This window comes from Rhincodon typus, chromosome 15, assembly GCF_021869965.1.
Source record: "Rhincodon typus isolate 14 chromosome 15, sRhiTyp1.1, whole genome shotgun sequence".
Classification (NCBI taxonomy): domain Eukaryota; kingdom Metazoa; phylum Chordata; class Chondrichthyes; order Orectolobiformes; family Rhincodontidae; genus Rhincodon; species Rhincodon typus.
The window spans coordinates 1,132,824-1,138,670 of NC_063346.1; positions in this window are offsets into that span (position 1 = coordinate 1,132,824).

Below are 5,847 nucleotides of genomic sequence, written 5' to 3' on the forward strand. Positions count from 1 at the left end.
CACCGGTACCCGGGGGCCTGGTCCCGGGGCCTGTCAGGCTCTCACCGATCGCTGTCAGCGGGAAACGTTCAAACAGGGACCGCCATTGCAACCAGCTCATTGGGCACATTCAGTCAGCTGATCTAGGACTTGAGTGAATGTGAGGTTATGGGGTAAGGGGATTGTTGCTGCTGTTCAATGTCCACGGAGAGAGAGGTGTCTGTACCAAGCACTCTGGGGAGTGGAATCGCTATACAATGCCCATAGATCATACGACTGTACAGCTCGGGAACAGGCTCTTCGGCCCACGAGGTTGTGACGAACATGACACGAAATTAAACCAATCCCTTCCAATGCCCTTGGTACAGATCCCTCCATTCCTTCCAAATTCATGTGCTTGTCTAAAAGTCCCTTAAATGCCCTTTATCGTATCTGCCTCCACCGCCATCCCCACCAGCGCGTTCCAGAGTCCTACCACTCTATGTGTAAAAAAAAACTTGCCCCTCCCATTTCTTTTGAACATTCCCCCCTCACCTTAAATGCATGCCCTCTAATATTAAACATTTCAACTCTGGGAAATAGATTCTGACCGTCAACACACTCTATACATCTCATAATTTTATAGATTTCTATCAAGTCTGTCCTCAGCCTTCACTGCTGCAGCGAAAACACCCTGAGTTTTTCTAGCCTGTCTTCGTCAGGTGAACTTGGATGTCAGATGAAGGAGTGGTGCTCTGAAAGCTTGTGTTTTCAAATAAACCTGTTGGACTATAATCTGGTGTCATGTGACTTCTGACCCTGTCCACCCCAGTGCAATACCAGCACCTTCACGTCATGTCCCTAATTAGGCTATGCTTTTCGAAATGCACATAAATCCTATCTCTAAGAAATCTCTCTAAAAAGTTCCCAACCACCAATGTGAGACTCACTGGTCTATAGTTTCTTGGATGATCCCTATTTCTCTTGAACGAACATTAGCTACTTGCTAGTCCTCCAGGACCCCTCCAGTGGCTAACGAGGAGACAAAGATCTTGGTCAAGGCCCCAGAAACCTCCTCTGTTGCCTCTCTCAATTACCTGGGTACATACCATCAAGCCCTGGGGACATGTCCACCTTAATGCTCTTCAAGAAACTCAAACCACTTCTTTCTTGATCTCAAAATTCCCTAGCAAATGAGCACGCTCCACACTAATCTCACTATTCTCCATTTCCTTCTCCCGGGTGAATACTGATGCAAACTACTCATTTAGGATCTTGCCCACATTCTCTACCTCCAAGCACAAGTTCCCTCCTTTATCCTTGAGTGGTCCTACCTTCTCCCAAGTTATCCTCTTGTTTTTAATGTTAGTATAGAATGCCTTGAGGTTCTCTTTAACCCTACTTGCCAAGGTCATTTCATTGTCCCTTGTTGCTCTTCTCATTCTCTGTTTGATTTCTTTCCTGCTTTCTTTGTATTCTTCATGGGCCCTGTCCGATTTTAGCTTCCTAAACCTTACATATGCTTCTTTTTTTCCTTTTAACTAAATTCTCAATCTCCCTTGTCATCCAATGGTCCTTTACCTTGCCATCCTTGTCCTTCCTCCCTACTGGAATGTGCTGATCTGAAGGTCTTTAAACAATTCCTACATGCCAAATGTGGATTGCCCGATAACAGCTCCTCCCAATTAACACTCCCTAGCTCCTGCCTAATAGTGACACTATTTGCCCTCCCCCAATTCAGTATCTTCCCGCAAGGTCCTGACTTATTCATAGCTACAAAAACAGAAATTACTGGAAAAGCTCAGCAGGTCTGGCAGCAGCTGTGAGGATAAATCATCAGAACTGTGGAAGGGTCACTCAACCCGAATGGTAACTCTGATTTCTTTCCACGGATGCTGCCAGACTTGCTGAGCTTTTCCAGAAACTTCTGTTTTTCTTTCTGATTTGTATCATTTGCCATCCTTTCCATTTTTACTTATTCATATCTATCCTAAAATTTAAGGAGTTGTGATCACTGTTTCCAAAATGCTGTCCCACTGAAAGGCCTGTCACCTGGCCAGACTCATTAGCCAATACAAGGTCAAGAATGGCCCTTCCTCTAGTTAGACTATGTACATACTGTTTCAAGAAACCCCCTTGGATGCACTTAACAATTCTGCCCAGTCTAAGTCCCTTGCTCTAAGGGAGGCTCAGTCAATATTAGGGAAGTTAAAGTCATCACTATGACAACCCTGTTGTTGTTGTTGTATCTTTCCATAATCTTCCTACATACTTGTTCCTCAATGTCTTGGTGGCTGTTGTATTAATCCTATTGGAGTGATTGCACCCTTCTTATTTTTGAGCTCTACCTGTATTGCCTCAGTGGATGTGCCCTCCAGCATGTCGCCTCTGAGTGCAGATGTGACATTCTCTCTGATTAGTGATGCAACTCCACCTCTCTTACCTTCCTCTTCATCTCATCTAAAACAACAAAACCTGAAAATTTGAGTAACCACTCCTGTCCCTCTTTAAACTAAGTCTCTAATGGTGACAACATCATAGTCCCATGTAGTGATCCAAGCTTTAAGTGCACCAGCCTTACCTATAATACTCCGTGCGTTGAAATAAACACACTTCAGCCCATTAGTACCATCGTGTTCGCATACCTGTCTGTGCCTGCCCTTCCTTTCTGACTTACTGGTCCTAACATGTACCTTTCCCTCAATTCCTCCACTTGCTGACCTGCTGCTCTGGTTCCAATGGATCGGATCTAAGCTCGAAGTCCTGCCACATCCAGTCTTGAATGGTGATAGACAATTTCACAATTCAGTGGAGGAGGAGGTTGTACAAATGTTCCCATCCTCAATGATGGAAGAGCCCAGCACATTAGCGCAAAGGATTAGGATGCAGCTACAATTGCCAAGTGGACAATCCATCTCTGCCTTGGCCAGTGGTCACCTGCATCACCAATGTCCATCTTCAGCCCACTCGATTTACTCCATGTGATATCAAGAAATGGTTGGAGGAACTGGATGCTGCAAAGACAGTGGGCCCTCACAACATTCAAGCAATAGTACTGAAAACTTGTGCTCCAGAACTTGCCACTCCCCTAGCCAAGCTATTCCAGTACAATTACGATACTAGCATCTACTCAACAATGTGGAAAATTGCCTAGGTATGCCTGTACACAAGAAGCAGGACAAATCCAACCCGGCCAATTACCGCCCCATCGGTCTACTGTCGATCATCAGTAAAGTGATGGAAGGTGTCACTAATAGTGCTATCAAGCAGCATTTGCTCAGCAATAACCTGCTCAGTGACGCCCAGTTTGAGTTCTGCCAGGGCCACTCAGCTCCTGACCTCATTACAGCCTTGGTTCAAACGTGGACAAAAGAGCTGAATTCCAGAGGTGAGGTGTAAGTGACAGCCCTTCACTTCAAAACCACATTTAACTAATTATGGCATCCAGGTGGGTTGGAAAAACAGGAATCATTGGCTATCAGGTGAAAACTCTTGGTTGAAGTCATACCTGAAAGGTAGAAAATTGGTTGTGGCCGTTGGAGTCAGTCATCTTAGCTTCAGAACATCACAGCAGGCATACTACAGTGGAGAGTCCTAGACCAAACAAGCTTCCGCTGCTTCATCAATGACTTTCCCTCCATCATTTGGTCAAAAATGGAATGTCTACTGATGATTGCATCAAAACCTGGACAATATCCAAACGGGCTGAAAAGTGGCAAGTAACATTCATGCCACACAAATGCAGGTAATGACATATCCAGTAAGAGACAATCTAACCATCACTTCTTCATATTCAATAGCATTATCATCACTGAATTCCCCATTATCAACATCCTAGGGGTTACCATTGATGAGAAAATCAACTGGACTCACCATATAAATTTAGTGGCTACAATAGCAGGTCACAGATGAGGGATGCTGCAGTGAATAACTCACCTGACTCCCCAGTCTGGTCATCAACTACAAGGGATGTGTAGGTTAGGTGGATTAGTCATGGGAAATGCAGGATTGCAGGAAATAAGGTTGGGGGTGATGGGTCTTGGTGGGATGCTCTTCAGATGGTTGAGATGGACTCAACAGGACAAAAGGCCTGCTTCCGCAGTGTAGGGATTGTATGACTCTATGATCCCTACAGTATCAACACACTTCCATTAATACTCCTAGTGGGACATACTGGCTTAAAAGTTATGATTCCAGAAAGACTGACTGAGTTCATTTTTAAACCCCTTCACAAAACTGTGCCAATATCCACATGCATTCCCCATACAGATGGCCTAAAGGCCCTTCCCTTCTTCCTGTCCTACAGGCCCGACCAGTCCCCCTCCACTGACACCCTCATCCGCTTAGCCAAACTCGTCCTCACCCTCAACAACTTCTCTTTCAATTCCTCCCACTTCCTACAGACAAAGGGGGTGGCCATGGGTACCCGCATGGGCCCAAGCTATGCCTGCCTCTTTGTAGGTTACGTGGAACAATTCCTCTTCCGTACCTACACTGGCCATAAACCCCACCTCTTCCTCCGTTACATTGATGACTGTATCGGCGCCACCTCGTGCTCCCACGAGGAGCTCGAACAGTTCATCCATTTCACCAACACCTTCCACCCCAACCTTAAGTTCACCTGGACCATCTCTAATACCTCTCGCTCCTTCCTGGACCTCTCTGTCTCCATCTCGGGCAACCACCTTGAAACCGATATCCATTTCAAGCCCACCGACTCCCACAGCTACCTAGCATACACCTCCTCCCACTCACCTTCCTGCAAAAATGCCATCCCCTATTCCCAATTCCTTCGCCTCCGTCGCACCTGCTCCCAGGATGAGGCATTCCACTCCTGTACATCTCAGATGTCCTCGTTTTTCAAGCTCCGCAACTTCCCCCACGTCAGTGGTCGAGAACGCCCTCCACCATGTCTCCCACATTTCCCACAACTCATCCCTCACACCCCGTCCCCGCAATAACAACCAAAAAAGAATCCCCCTCGTCCTCACGTACCACCCCACCAACCTCCAGATCCAACGCATCATCCTCCGACACTTCCACCATCTGCAATCCGACCCCACCACCAAAGACATTTTTCCCTCCCCACCCTTATCTGCTTTCCAGAGGGACCACTCCCTCCGTGACTGCCTTGTCCGCTCCACACTCCCCTCCAGCCCCACCACACCCGGCAATTTTCCCTGCAACCGCAGGAAGTGCTACACCTGCCCCCATACCTCCTCCCTCACCCCCATCCCAGGCCCCAAGAAGACTTTCCACATCAATCAGATGTTCACCTACACATCTGCTAATGTGGTATACTGCATCCGCTGTACCCGTTGTGGCCTCCTCTACATCGGGGAAACCAAGCGGAGGCTCGGGGACTGCTTTGCAGAACACCTACGCTCGGTTCGCAATAAACAACTGCACCTCCCAGTCGCGAACCATTTCAACTCCCCCTCCCATTCCTCAGACAACATGTCCATCCTGGGCCTCCTGCAGTGCCAAAACGATGCCAACCGAAGGTTGCAGGAACAGCAACTCATATTCCGCTTGGGAACCCTGCAGCCCGATGGCATCAATGTAGATTTCACAAGCTTCAAAATCTCCCCTCCCCCTACTGCATCCCAAAACCAGCCCAGCTCGTCCCCGCCTCCCTAACCTGTTCTTTCTCCCACCTATCCCCTCCTCCCACCTCAAGCCGCACCCCCATCTCCTACCTACTAACCTCATCCTGCCCCCTTGACCTGTCCGTCCTCCCTGGACTGACCTATCCCCTCCCTAACTCCCCACCTACACTCACCTTTACTGGCTCCATCCCCGCCTCTTCGACCTGTCTGTTTCCTCTCCACCTATCTTCTCCTCTATCCATCTTCTATCCGCCTCCCCCTCTCTCCCTATTTATTTCAG